Source organism: Lycium ferocissimum, chromosome 3 (assembly GCF_029784015.1).
Source record: "Lycium ferocissimum isolate CSIRO_LF1 chromosome 3, AGI_CSIRO_Lferr_CH_V1, whole genome shotgun sequence".
NCBI lineage: Eukaryota > Viridiplantae > Streptophyta > Magnoliopsida > Solanales > Solanaceae > Lycium > Lycium ferocissimum.
This window is the reverse complement of record NC_081344.1, coordinates 20,282,091-20,298,063: the sequence shown is the minus strand read 5'-3', so window position 1 is coordinate 20,298,063 and position 15,973 is coordinate 20,282,091.

The window sequence follows — 15,973 nt, the reverse complement described above, 5'->3', positions numbered from 1 at the left end:
GGCTTAATCGACGAGTGGTCACTTCCGGTGGAATTCCTGTCATGTCTAAAAGGGACCATGCAAAACAATCTGAATTAGCTTTAAGGAATTCAATTAATTTATTCCTGACCTCCGGGGTGAGTCCCGTGCAGGGGTATACCTTTCTCTCCGGGAGATGAACGAAGAGGACAACTTGTTCCAGTTCTTCTATTGTTGACTTTGTTCCATCAGATTCGTCCGGTAGCACGAAGGATCTCGGTATGCCGCAATCATCTTCCTCAGCTACCTCATTCTGTGATTGCTATTTAGCCCCTTTGTCCGCATCCGAATTCTTAGTGTGACTTACTATAATGGCCTTTGGTGCAGGTTCTTTCGGTGCCGCTTCCTCGACTGTGAAAATCTCTTTGGCAGCGGGCTATTCTCCCGGTATCACTTTTATCCCATCGGGGGTTGGAAATTTTAGCATCTGGTGTAATGTGGACGGCACTGCTCTTATCATGTGTATCCAAGGTCTCCCAAACAGGGCGTTGTACTTCATTTCTTCATCAATGTTGTAGAACTTAGTGTGTTGTACAACTCCGGCTGTGTTCACGGGCAATGTGATTTTTCCTTTAGTAGTTTCACAGGCCATGTTGATCCCGTTTAAGACCCGTGTTATGGGTATGATTTGACCCAACATACCCAGTTGTTCGACAACCTTCCATCAGATGATATTCGCCGAGCTACCTGGATCAATCAAAATACGTTTAACGTGAGTTTTATTTATAAGTACAGAGATTACCAGGGCGTCATTGTGAGGCTGGGTGATGCCTTCCACTTCCTCGTCGTTGAACGAAATGAACCCATCCGGTACATAGTCCCTGCTGCATTTTTCCCTCATGATAAAGAACTTCGTCCTCTTCATGACAGGTCCCCGGGGTATTTCAACCCCGCCAATGATCATGTTAATTACATGCTGTGGTTCCTCCGGCTCAGCCTTTTTGTTACCGTCCCTGTTCTTATAGTTATTTCTCCCTCGTTCACTCAAGAATTCTCTGAGATGACCGTTCTTGAGTAACTGTGCCATTTCATCCCTTAACCCCCTGTAATTGTCGGTCCAATGCCAGTGGGTACCGTGATAGTCACATATCAGCTTTGGATCTCGCTGTGAAGGGTCGATTCGGAGCGATTTCGCCCATATCGCTCCTTCTATCTTTCTAATTATTGCCACCAAGGCCGAGGAGTCGACATTAAAATTATATTCCGACAACCTAGGGATTTCTCCCGTATGTGAGACCGTGGCAGAGTTGGTTTTGTACTGAAGGCCTCTGCTTGATGAACCTCGATCAATCCGTCTATCTTCTCGGTCAATCTGTCTGTCTCCTCGATTCATGCTAAGACCGAAGTTACTCCTGCTTTTCTCCGATCGAAAACTGTGCCCCGCGTACGGGTGGGTGATGAATTGTCCGGTAGGTCAGTGCTCCTGCTCAAATGCCTTTTTTTATATATCGTTCCTTATCCGGGTTACTGGACCCGGTGGGAGGCCAAGCTGATTATCCTCTACTCTGATGTTTGATTCGTACCTGTTGTGCATATCTGCCGAAGTTGTAGCACTAAATTCCAAAAGATTTTCTTCAATTTGAGGGATGTGTTGGAACTTCTGGGATTGAGTCCCTTCGTCAATGCTTGGGCGGCCCATTCGTCAGGGACCAGGGGTAACAGCATTCTTTCCTACTGGAACCGGGTAACAAATTCTCTGAGTCGCTCGTCATCCTTTTGGAAAATATTGAATATGTCTGCCTTCCGTGCCCCTGCGTGAGCTTTCACGAAGGCATCCGCAAGTAACTTAAAGGATGGGATGGAGTGTTGGGGTAGTGAATAATACCACTACATCGCCCCTTTCGTCAATGTTTCACTGAACTTCTTTAAGCTTACTGACTCGATCTCGTCGTCCTCGAGATCGTTGCCGGCTATAGCACATGTTTAGGCAGTAATGTGCTCTAGCGGATCGGTGGTTCCGTCGTGCTTTGGTATATCTGGCATTTTGAACCTCTTTGGGATTAGCTTTGGTGCTGCACTCGGAGGAAAGGGGCTTCTCCCGATGTATTTGGTTTCTTGACCAGTGAGTATTGGAGGCGCTCCCGGGATTTGATCTACCTGGGAATTATAGTCATGAGTCTATACGTTTGGTCAAAGCTTCGATCATTCTTATCATCTCTGACTAGCCATTGACCGGCTTGTCCTGACTGTCGCCGACCTCAATTTCCCTTCGAACTTGTTCAGCTACCCGGTCCGATTCTGGTGCCAACGCATCGCTGAGATCCCTTTGGAGTCGGACAATGGCTTCCTGTTGTTGCTGCATGATAACGTGGTGTTCCTGCAACAAATTATAAATCACACGTAAATTAATCTCCTTCGCCTCCCCGTCGGGGGCTCCACGCCTATCCGCTCCATCAGCAAGCGAATTTTGGACGGATTGATTGCCCACTGGATTAACGACGGGTGCGTTGTTGAGTGGCACCTCGTTGAGGTTTGCGTTGTGTTCGCTAGATTCATCTTCGTTGAGATGAACGGAGTGGCTTAGGTTTGACATGATTAGCCTGAAATCACAGAAAATGAAAAAACAAGTAAAGGTTGTCTGTATAAGCCGTCACTATTATCCTTAGCCCCACGGTGGGTGCCAAACTATTTACCCACAAATGAAAGCAACAATTGAATTTGTACGCAGTTTAAAGGACCGGGCTCATTAACAATAAGATAGAACACAAGTAAACGAACACTAGTAAACGAAAATTAAAGAACCAAAGTGGAAGAGATAGCCAGTGGGTGTAGATGGCGGGTCCGAGTGAGAGAACATCGTGTCTCCTTTCTCGGACTAAAATTAATCAAAGACGAAATCTTCACTAATATCGGGCTTTTGTTATTATAGAAATCGAGAGAAGATATGGCATGAGATGCAGATGAGATGAAGAAGAAGATGCCCTCTAACGGGGCTGGTACATATGCATTTATAGTGCTAGTGTCCTACTTTAAGTAAAAGACATGGATTACAACGTGGTTAAAATGGATCCTACAATATCGGGCACGTCTGCTGAGGATGCGATTCTCGGAGACAAATCTGTGAAAGATAACCGTTCACAGATTTGATCTTAACTTCCCGGACTAATCTTCTCGAACTTATGTATACCTTCCCCTCGATAATCACCCCGTATATTCTGTCGATGAACCGAGGAGAACTTCCCAAGTTCTTACCGCACATAAATAGAACACATGGCTCTCATCTAGATATGTACTTGACGAAATGGAGAGAAAGGGTAATGGATCCAATACAATCAACATATCAAATGAAGAAAAGATTAATATTATAAAGTAGATTAATCAGAATTGAGGGAGTACAATGACGATATTATTTATTAACGCGGACCTTTTTTGTTTCAAATATTTGTCCACTAGTGAATGCCTCTTTACCAAGAAAGTTCGACAAGAAATAGTAGTAATAAATTGCAAAAAGCAGATTATATATAAAACTTAAGATTAGGTAGGAATAATTCTTCTAAGCAAACTCAACTAATGGAATATCCCACTAGTAATTTTAGTTATTTAAAGAGTTTAACTCAATAGTATAAGAAAATTCTTACACTGTCAAATAATTCAAAACTTATTTATAGTTAACTCTTCATAGAAAGTGTGGATTTTAATATTAAATAAAGGGAAAAGTGTTCAAAACACACTCTAACTTTGGCCGAAATTGCTATAACACACTCAACCTATGAGTCCCATGACCCCCTGGACTATTTTTTTTTGTGTATTATTGAGGTATTATTGGTGACGTGGACTCAATAATACCCAATAATGAGGGACTCACTTTTTTGTCCACGTCACCCAATAATACCCTCAATAATACACAAAAATAAATTCCAAATGGTCATAGAAGACTTAAGAAATGAGCGCCAAGTATAAAGAATTTTTACTAAAGTTGTGTGTTTTGAATACTTCTCCCTTAAATAAATGTCCTAATAATGCAAAATATTTTTACACTATCCATCAGCATATATAAATTAAATTACTACTATATTTATTTTTAAAAAGGCCAACGTTGATGCGCGTACGTATAGCTACATGCAATAAAAAAAAGGGCCACTTTTCATGTGTCATTGCAAATGCCACATTGGTCAATTAATTTCTTATTTTAATAACCATGCAATAAATGGATAAGGTTGCTAACAATACCAGCAAAGTGTCTTATTCACAAGTTGAAACGATTCAGACTTGTCTTTGCATTATTATAATTTGAGAGAGAAACAAAGAAGGTATACTTTTGCGTCCTTTGGAGTGTTCCAAAAGCCATATTTAGCTTAAAGATTCTTTATTTTCTACGACCATGGTGGAATTTCTCTAACTATATACATAAAGAGAGAAATGTGTTTATAACACCAAAGAGAAATACTCGAAAACTAGAGAAAAGAAACTGAGAGATTTTATCATTATAATTAGTATTGTGGTTACTATTATTATTCCTGATGGTTATTCAAAAGTTAGAGATATGCATCGAGATGGTGAAAATGGCGATAGAGATTGTGGTAGTGTTTGTAGATGCTGTAGGCACTGTCATCTCTAAAGACAATAATTCTTCATCATCCGGAACACATTCCAATACTCTTCCAACGCCCTATGTTGGTTTTTAACATACGGATTAATCACATAGTCCACCCACCCAATTTACTTGGGATCGAGATGTAGTTGTTGTTAATTTTTTTATTTAATTTCATTTCTTTAATTAGATGCATTAGTTGATATTTGGGAGATTAAGTTTTGGTAGTCCTTGAGATCTCCATTATAGATGAGCTATAAGAATTCTGGTTAAAAGTTTGTATATACTTTGAAGCATAGTTTAACAAAATTCAGCACATGTTGCTTATTGACTTCTTCTTCTTGTTCTTCGATTTATTATTATTACTGTTATTGTTCTCCTAATTATTTAGTTATATTTTCTGGATGCAAGTTCGCTGAAGAGTTGAATACACAATTTGGACGATAAAGATCCAGATAAGTTACTATAGATTAAAAAAAAAAAAAAAAAAAAAAAAAAGAATGATGACAAAATTACTACTACTATTTTATTATGTATCAGATTAGATATTTCATGGGTTCATAAAAATAGGACCAAACTAAGAGTATAAGAACTTTACACTCGGACCCGAAAAAAAAAAAAAATTGCGCTCACCAAACTGATCATAGAGACTGAGAACAAAGACATCGATAAAAAGAATTTTGATGGATTCATTCTGATACAGACAAAAAGTTATTTTGATTTGTTTGTTTATGAAAATCTTTTATGGTCTAGGTACATGTAACAAAGAATTAAGAATTCGCAAGTTCTTTTCAGATTTTGAATTGGAATGCAATCATAGGGAATTTGAAAATAGAATAGGCAAAAAGCGGGTTCTTTGTATTTTGCACCTCTTGTATATGCATTTTTTTAATCTAATTTACATCTTATTCTATTATTTTCTTACAATATATCCCGATCTCATTATTTTCTTACAAAATCACAACAAATTCTATTTTTTAATTACTTAAGAGGGTAAAGTAGGAAAAAAACACAACTAAGAAGGCATCCACGAATTACTCACTGTTGTAAATTGTAGGATGTTAAGGATCAAATATTTCTTTCTAAATTTTTATAGGTAGAAGTTTTTTGTTCTCGTTAACCAAGAGATTTCCACGCACAAAAAAATTGTAATGTCAATGCTTATTATCGTTTTACAGGTCTAGAGTGAGAACTTTCAAATTCAAAAGGTTGCACATAATGAGGCAATACTAGCAACATTGTAAGACAGTTTGAGGTGTGTGTTTCTCTACGGTGATAACAGAAAATGTGTATTACACGTTCAAATATACTTTAATTTTTCGCATATGGAATTGAATGGATACACAATTTATATAGCCAACCGTTATCAATTTGGAGATAGCATAGTTGTGTTTTTTTAATTGTAGAAAAGACAAGTTATTCGTGTTATACAATGAGAACAAAGTAGAATAAAATAGAGCAAGAAATATAGAGAGAAGGTTGTAGAGATTGTCTTATTTCCTTCAAGTGCCTACCGCAACACTTCTCATGCCTCTATTTATAATAAATATATTACATATAGGATTACAAAAACATAGCCTTAAACAAGATATTAAACATTGAAATCATGGAGGAGGTTCCGGAAGTGTGAGAGTTAAAGGTCATGTACATAAGGGAAAGAGTAGTGAGAGTTACACCTTTTAAGAGTTATGACCCTCCACCATAATATTATTATTAAATGATTATTATTTATTTAAGAAAATTGTTTTTTTCTTATTATATAGGGGATAGGGGAAGGGGAAATGGAAGAGGGGATTACAACGTAAAAATTCGAACCCTCACCAATAAGGTGAAAGTTCAGGTAGCCACATCCCTACAATAATTATTATTTATAACAATTTGGTGGATTAATTTTATTTATAAAGTTGTATAAGTGAAAAAAAAAAATGAGTGTGCTAAATCATAGCAACAGTTGAGGGATTCGTTGTTTATAATGTCACATAGGGTGTGTTCGGTGTGGAGGAAAATGTTTTCCACGAATCGATCATATACACATGGTTGATTTCTTTATGTAATTCATTCTGAAATATAAAGCTAATTAACAATAAAAATACTAGAACGTCCAAACCTATAGGATCAAATTCAATATTTAGGCAATCAATCAGACACGTTATATGTACTTTTTAGTCAAGTTCTAAACTTAGAGAAGTATGTATCAACTTACCTCGAGCGACATGTTTATGTGCTTCTACCAAACCTTCTCGATTCACAACTTCACAATCTACATTAAGATCAGGTTCAGTTCGATTAATACAAGTTCAAAGCAATTCATATTGCATTTAGCTATATGGGCTTAAGCCATACAGCTTAGCTATTTTACACCATTAGATTCTAACTCGTTCCACCCATGCTATTAAATTGGAATGGCGAGCGACAAAAGCGCCCCACAGTCTCTAAGCTTCCCAAAGACCAAACTTTTCTGGTCCCGACAATATGGGCACTGAGTCGCGGTCCTTACGGCACCTACATTCGCGGTTCATTTTTCTAACATGACAGTCTTCAGGTACATCCATAACTTTCTAAAGGAATATCAAAACGTGGAACAATTTGAAGTGTGTGCTTAAAAACTAGACTTCATGGGCTTTAATTTGGTATATAGATCATAGCTTAATTACTTATACAATCAAAAATATGACCCTTTGAATTTAGGGCATGTTCGGGTAATTAGATTGATTTCTTTTTTAAAATATTTCCAACTTGTTCCAAACTACCCTACCTCTCCCCTCTTGTTAACATCCATACAACCTTCCAAACGTGAGATTTAGGTTTTATATATACACCTTCAAAACTTTTCAGACATCCCTATGCCTAACTTTAAGCCCGAGCAAGGACATAATACTTAGCGAAAAGTTTCTAGGGCGTTAAATATAGACCCAATTCGGGTGCATTATATTTGTTTTTAACATCTAACTGATAAAAAGATTACTCATCTATCCCAATTATATGACACTTCCTTTTTAGTCTATTTCAAAAAAAATGTCACCTTTCTATAGTTAGAAATAATTTGATTTTGTAATATTTTATCCTTAATGAGATAATTTTTATTCATACAAATGTCTAAGGTTTGCTTTAGCTGGCAAGTTTCAAAAATTTATCTTGGGTTTAAACCGTGTCACATAAATTGGGACGGAATAAGTAACTTAATTGAGATGGGAATTGTTCAAGAAAAAGAGTAAATTAATACGTAGATCACACGTTTACTCTTGCCAAATACAATCAACATATCAAATGAAGAAAATCTTAATATAAAAATAATTTAAAATGTAATTCATCATATAAAAAGATGGATCGGTGGGATGACGATACACTAATACATCATTAGTAACCATTCAACATATGTTGCCTAACGCGGACCGTTTTTGTTCCCAACATTTGTCTACTTTGGAGTAATTAAATGGTAAAAAGCAGATTAAAACTTCAAGATTAGGTAGGAATATTATTCTGGTAAGCAAACACAACTAATGGAATATTCCACTAGGTAGTGAACGTAATTCCATTTACCCTAACACAAAAACCACAAGCATTTTAAGTTATCCAAAAGAGTTTACTTAATTATATATATTGAAGTGTAAAAAAACAAAAAGTCTGACGGCATTAAATAACTCAAAAGATATTTAAATGTAACTCTTCATAAAAAGTAAGGTTTATAATCTTAAAATAAAATAGTCTACTTGTTACAATAAGTAATTATGACATGATAATTAATAATGAAACTTATTTTGTATATCAATTTATATAAAATAAACTTCATTTAAAATATGCCACGTTATTGTGTGTGCGCTAAATGCAAAAAGAAAAAGCCCACTTGTCTCGTGTCATTGCAAATGCCACATAGATCAATTAGTTTATTACTTTAATGGCCATGCAAAAAATGGATAAGATTGCCAACAATACCAGCAAAGTGTCTCATTCACAAATAATGTTGCACTATTATTTGAGATAGAAACAAAGAGTACTATAAATTATTATTTTTTGCGTCCCTTTGGGTGCTCCAAAGGCCATATTTAACTAAAGCTTCATTATTTTCTATGACCATGGAGGAGTTTTTCCTAACTCTATATATAGACAAGAAAATGTCTTTATGATACCAAAGAAAAATACGCGGAAACTAGAAAAAGAAACTGAGAGATTTTATCATATAATTAGCATTGTTCTTATTTATCGTAATGGTGCAAAGGTTAGAGATATGCGTAGAGATTGTGAAAATGGCAATAGAATTTGTGGCAGTGTTTGTAGATGCAGTAGGTACTGCCATCTCTAAAGACAATTCTTCATCTTCATCTTCAACAACACAATCAAATATTCTTCCTACGCCCTATGTTGGTTTTTAACTTATGGATTAATCACATAGTCCATCCGGTTTTGCTTGGGATTGAGACGTAATTGTTGTTGATGACAAATTCTTTGTTTTTTTAATTACTACATTAGTTGGTATATGGGAGCTTGAGTTTTGGTAGGTTTTGAGATCTCCATCATAGATGAGCTAGTTAATTTTCTTGTTTATGTTTGTAATTTGTAGCATAGTCAACTAAATTCAGATCATGTTATTGCTTACTGGGTTGTTCTTCGTGTTCTTCAATTTGTTGTTATTATTGTTCGCAGTAGAGTTGAATACAATTTGGAGAATAAAGAATATTTATCCAGATAAGTTACTATACTATAAAAATATAATGGAAAATTTATTGTGTATCAAATTAGATATTTCATTGGTTAATATAAAAAAGATATGCCGATAACATCTTTTCAGATGAAGTTATCTTGCACCCTCACACCAAGGAATAAATTTAGACAAGAACATTATTTTGATTTGTTAGTTCCTGAAAATATTTCATGCTCTAGACACAGAGAAAATTCGGAGTTCATTTAATATATTTTTTTAATTGGAATGACGAGCGTCAAAAGCGAATTTAAAAATAGTGAAGGGAAAAAGCATGACTTAGTTAATGGGATTGATTAGCAGAATTTGATATTGGAGAAGGGAAGTAAGATCTTCTTCAATTTTAAATACGAAATTGTTCAAGACATATTCCCAACTTTCTGGATCTAATTTGGATGTGCGTTTACTTTTTGAGTTTCAAATTTTTTATTATTGGATGTATCCTTAAAATTAATAGGGATAGGGAGAGAGCTATAACCGATTGAAACTACCGAAACAAGCCGTATCAAATTTATTACTACTATAAGATTTTTTAGATAAAATGGTAAGTTTTATATAAATTTATAATTGCACCAAATAATTAAGGTAGGTTTTTAATTTTATAAGAATAAATCAAAAAAATACTGATAACTTGGCAAATTCTGAATCAAAAAAATACTGCATCCTTGACAACAACTTATTTTATTTCTGCAGCTTTTAGTTTTAAGGCACTCAAAGCAATTTCAGTTGCATCTTGTTCTGCATCCTCTTTTCAAGAATATGTGCTACATAAGACATATACTTTTGACTTAAAACTTGGTACATGGCAGGCCTTTCAACCTTTTCAATTACATAATTGGGGATACCTAAAGAAAAAAAATTGTGTGAACTCTTGTAATTTGTTCCAGTGCATTGGAATATCTGTTTTATTATTTTACATATTGCTTTTCAGATGAGAGAAATATACAATTTTTGCTCCAAATTATATCAATGAAGAAGAGGCTTATGCTTGAACACTAGTTTGGCCAAATTATCGACAGAAAACAGAACATGACACATGCATCTTATAGTTTTGTTATGCAAATTAATATTGTGTATCAATCCCTTTCGACAATATAATATGGTATCGGGGGTATCGTGCATGTGGTATATCATGTACTGTCTCTTCTTCTTTATTTTTCTGTGTCCTTTTTCTTTTTCCCCTCTTTTTTTTGGGTCTTCTTATGTTTGTTGCATGGCCAACTTCAATCTTGCAATTTTCATTGTTTATTTTTAATCAAGGGTGAATGAGTAGTACTCTCCCCCTTTTAATAGTTAGCTCGGATGAATCCCTACATGCAGGAGCGGCTCAATGAAATTGGTGGTATAAAGTCAAACTCGAATAAAAAGTCTTAAATATATAATTAACTCAAACACGCATCTCGTGCATTGCACGTGCATCCTGCGTCAATTCATAAAAACTTTTTAAATCACATATGTATTGTTAAAATATGTGTGAGAGGTATATAACAATTTAGAAGAAATTAGTACAATAATGAAAAGGATGATCCTATTAGTTGTTTCAGCAATTTAATAATCAAACTCAATAACATGACAGATGCATCTTATATTTAGCAATTAGGGATACCTAAGGAAACTGTTCTTTTTGCTTTGTGCTTAATACATATGGTTAGCTCGACCAGAAAAACTCATACGCGAAAGGTAAAATCGCTCATAGCCCGTCTACTCTTAACTGTTCTTTAAATTCTTAAACCATTTTTAAAAGAAGAAAAATTAGAGGTGATATTTTTTGACAGCCAAACATAAAAACCAACTTAATTTTCAGAAAGTATTATCTTTCGGTGATTGTTTTGATCATGCCAAACGTGTAAACACAATCAAGTAATTAACATGTCAAATGTAAAAGATTAATATGAAAGAGAGGAATAGGTACAAATGATACGCTACTAGATTAATAATAGTCACGCAAAATATAAAGCCTAACGCGGACCTTTTCAGTTCCAAAAATAAAATAAAAACTCGTTTTGTTTGTACATAGTTTCGATTTTGAAGATTCTAGATTTTCTCTTCCTTTATATATGTGCTTCCAACTGGATAGTTAGAAAGAGTTCCAGTGACGGAGTCAGGAATTTGACGAAGGGTGTGCAAATTTTCTTCTCACTCGTGTTAAGGGTGTGCAAAATTAAATATATACTCATAAAAGCTAACATTTAATCTATGTACACCGCGTAATTTTTTGAGGAAGGGTGTGCTCCTGACCACCCTTCGCCTAAGGTGGCTTCGCCCATGAATAGTTCTATACCTTTGATCGAAATATTAGTACACCATATAACTTGTGACTTTTTTTCTTACAACACGTGCCCCTTTCTAATATTTCTCCGGTTCTAATATACTTGATAAAGTTTGAATTAACAGCCAATCTATGAAAATATGGAAGACGTTTAAAAATTGTGTAGATTAAAATATGTCATAGTTACGTTTCTATGGTTATAACAAGAATTTTGAAATTTGCATCTATAACATTTATGTGTATATAAAAAAATTTCATTAAACATAAAATAAAAAAATCAAATTAAATATTTTTATATTTAAAAACTTATTATTCTTTTTAAAATTTGACTAAAAGAAATATTTGTCACATAAATTGAAATGGACAGACGTACGGAGTGGTAGCAATTAATTTTGGGAGAGTACATATTTGATATTCTCCTCCCTATCAATTTTTCTTTCGAACTTGTCGACTCGTGTTTTATTATTTGAGAGACACCCCACTCCCTTTAATTTCTTCCAACCAAACAAAGAAACAATAATTTTTTAGCGTCCCTTGGGGTGTTCCAAAGGCCAAATTTAGCTAAGGCTTCTTTGTTTTTCATAACCCTGGAGGTGTTTCTTGTAACTATATATACAAAGAGGGAATTCTGTTTATTATACCAAGAGAAATACGCGGAGACTAGAAAAAAGGAAACTGAAAGATTTTATCATAATAATAATCATTATTATTATTATCATTATGGTGATTCAGAGGTTGCAGATATGCATTGAGGTGGTGAAAATGGCAATAGAGTTTGTGGCAGTATTTATAGATGCAGTAGGTACTGTCATCTCTGAAGAATATTCTTCATCCTCATCAACAGAGTCTAATATTCTTACTACACCCTATGTTGGTTTTTAAAATCTTGGTAGCCCTGTGATCTCTATTACACAGATTAGGAATTTAAACGTCGCGAAAGTTGAAAGAGTAAATTCTGAAATGTATATTTGCGAACGCTAATTTGTTGTTAAAGTTTGTTCTTTTTACATAACATATATAGTTGCCGAAATTCAACTTATAGTGCTTGATTGATGGCTTTATCTTCTTGTTCTTTTTTTTTTTTATGTCATTATTGTTGTTGTAGTTGTTGAAATGCATGTTCGCGAACGCTAAATTTGTTGTTAAAGTTTGTAGCATTACTTATATAGAGCCTGTTTGGATGGGCTTAAATTAAGCAGCTTATAAGCTGAAAATAGCTTATAAGCCCAAAAAAAAATAAGTTGGGGTAGGCTTTTTTTGGCTTATAAGTTGTTTTCAGCTTATAAGCTACTTTAGATAAGATAAGTGAAATTGGTCCAATTATATTTTTGGGCTTATTTTATGCACAAAATGACTTTAAGCTGACCAGTCAAACACTTAAAAAAGCTGAAAACAGCTTATAAGCCAATCCAAACGGGCTCATAGTTGCCGAAATTCAACTTATATTGCTTGATGATGGCTTTATCTTCTTGTTTCTTTTTTCGTCGTTATTATTGTTGTTGTTGAATTATTTTAATTGTTCGGTTAAATTTTTTATATCCAAGTTCGAAGAAGAGTTAAATAATGCTGATTGGACATTAAAACTCTACATGATGAGTTAATATGAAAAAAAGAAACGAAGAGGCATTTGATAATATGAAGGTAAAAGCATGAGATAGTTAAATTTGAGGAAGATTTTGTTCAATTTTAAATATGAATTCCTTAATTAATTATTCCTCACATAAGACAAATTCCCAGCTTTTTGGATCTAACTTGGATGTGATTACCTTTGGGAAAAAGGTTTTTAACTTTTTTGGTGTATCCTTAAATAGGGGATAGGGGAAGAAAGAAAAGGAGCCACTTCCATTTGCCACCTAAATTACGACATTCTTCTTGTACCATTATTTTCACCTATAAAGTGACATTTTTCGTTTTTCCAGCTAAGTACACTGTTCTTATATAAATGGTAGTAACATTGGAGTATTTAATTATATACGGTGCTAATTTCCACTAAAATTATATACACCCCGTTTAGGATATATTACAATCATATGAATACTAAATAGTTAAGCAAATGTTGATGACAAATAAAAATTTATAGTATTCAACAGGAAAATGATTGGAAGAAATGGTCCACTTAGGCTCTACAGTTTCAAGTTAATAAGTAATTTAGTACTAGTAAATTATTTTACTCCTTAATTATTATTTGAATATACGGTGATATGATTAATTAGCATCCGCTTATTCTAATGAAATATTTATAAAATATGATCTTATTGGGCAAAAATGACCATGTGATATCCATGTTTATGATTTTTGCACCACTGCAACTTATCAAAAGGCCAAATATTATATATCCCCTCATAAGCTGGTGAGATTCTTGAATAATTTCACAACACTTATTTTAACTAATTAAACAATAATATCTTGTTTTTCCTAATATTAAAACCAGCACAATGGCCGAACTTGACCTAAATTGTCGACCATATTCATTTTATCGGTTCAAAGGCTAAATTATTAATTTAACTTCTTCCCCAAACACTGGAGATGGGAAACGATACGATATGATTGAACTAAACTTGATTAATTAAATTGTTGCCGGTCTGAACCTTCTTTAATTTTTTGTGCTTTCTTTGACTCTCTTTTTTTTTTCTTATTAATTCAGAGGACTTGTGTAGCTAAATTCATGCATCTCCTCTTATTTCTTTTCTTTTTTCCTTTTTAATCTTTTTATTTGTTGGTTGCCTAATTACTACTACAACAATAGATCTCTTTTAATAGTTCTCAAATCACCGTTCTACTGGAATATAAAAGCAGAAACTCAAAACGCAAGAGGTGAAAATAGCTTTATAATATACCACTAACTATTTTACAGAAATCTTGGATCATAATTCATAGAGAAATTCATCAGAGGTACAAAAAAAAAAAATTAATTAATTTATTGCAATAAACAATAAACACCAAACAATGACTTATTTAAAAAAAAAAATTGTCGAAATGTTTTCTGTCATACCAAACTCATAACAGGTTGTTTGACAAATAAAACCAACACATCAAATGAAGGAAAGCTTAATATCGAAAGAGGGAGGTACAATAATAGTATGGGAGGTACATTAATGATAGCATGATATATACTTTAGTCGGTGGAATACAGATAAGAATATCCTATGGAATTAGCTATTCTATTTTTTATATGGAATAGTTAATCCCATTATTTTAGAACAGAATGTATACCGGAATTAATTAACAATCATGGCCAAACGCGGAATAAAATAATCTCCCATTTTATACCAAAATTGTTATCTCTTATTCTACGAAGTACCAACTAAACGACCCTAACGCGGACCTTTTGATTTCAACACATTTCACTTATTGAATTGAAAAAATTTAAAACTTCTTTTTATTTGTTGCATCAATTTAGAAGATTCTAGATATTCCTCTTTCCTTTTAAGTTTCTTCCAACTGGGTTGTTAGAAGAAGTTCAATAACTTTGAACGAAATATTTATGACCCCACTTTCCTACAAATAAAACAACAATTCTTTTGCGTCCCTTGGGTCATCCAAAGGCCAGATTTAGCTAAAGCTTTATTATTATTATTATTATTATTATTATTATTATTAATCAATGGAGGAGATTTTTTATAACTATATATATAGACAACTTTGTTTATTACGTATTATAAATATCAACGGAAATACGCGGGGACTAGGGTAAAAATGAGAGAATTATCATTATAATAAATATTGATGTAATATTGTTGTTTATTTATCATAAATTATGGTTATTTAATTGCTGGAAACATGCATACAGATGGCGAAAGAAAGAAAAGGAGCTAGATTTATTTGTCACGTAACTCCAATATTCGACTTTTAGCATTTTCACTTATAAAGATATTTTTCATTTTCCAAGCTACTTAATTTGTAAAAAAGAAACATTTAATTTTTTAATAATTAGACCTCTTGACAAAGACACATTAAAGCTATACATCTCTCGTTTGAGGATATTATAGTCTTATGATTACCAAATAGTCATGCAAATATTGTTCATGACTAATCAAAATTCTTATAATTAACTAGAATACACAAAAACCTAGAAATTTTCAAAAAAATCACATTCATTATAAATCTTCAAAATTTGTCTGGTAAAAAAGCAGAATGATTAAGTTGAAAGCGTGTTAACAATTTGCGGATCTAATATATGATGCTAGTTATAGAAAAACGCTTGTCCTTTTTTCATTTGCATTTTTAAACTATATACTAGTAAAGTGAAGCCCCACATGCACAAAACTATTATAGAGAATACAATAATGTTATTTAATTCATATTAATTAAAGCATTTGAAGTGAGTTTAATTTCTTTTGATTTTTCCTAAACAAACGAGAGTAAAAATTAATAACAGATGCTATTTTAAAAAAAAAAAAAAAGATGAACACATGGTTGCAGGAAAGCAGTTCAAAATTGTTCAAATAATTTGTTATAA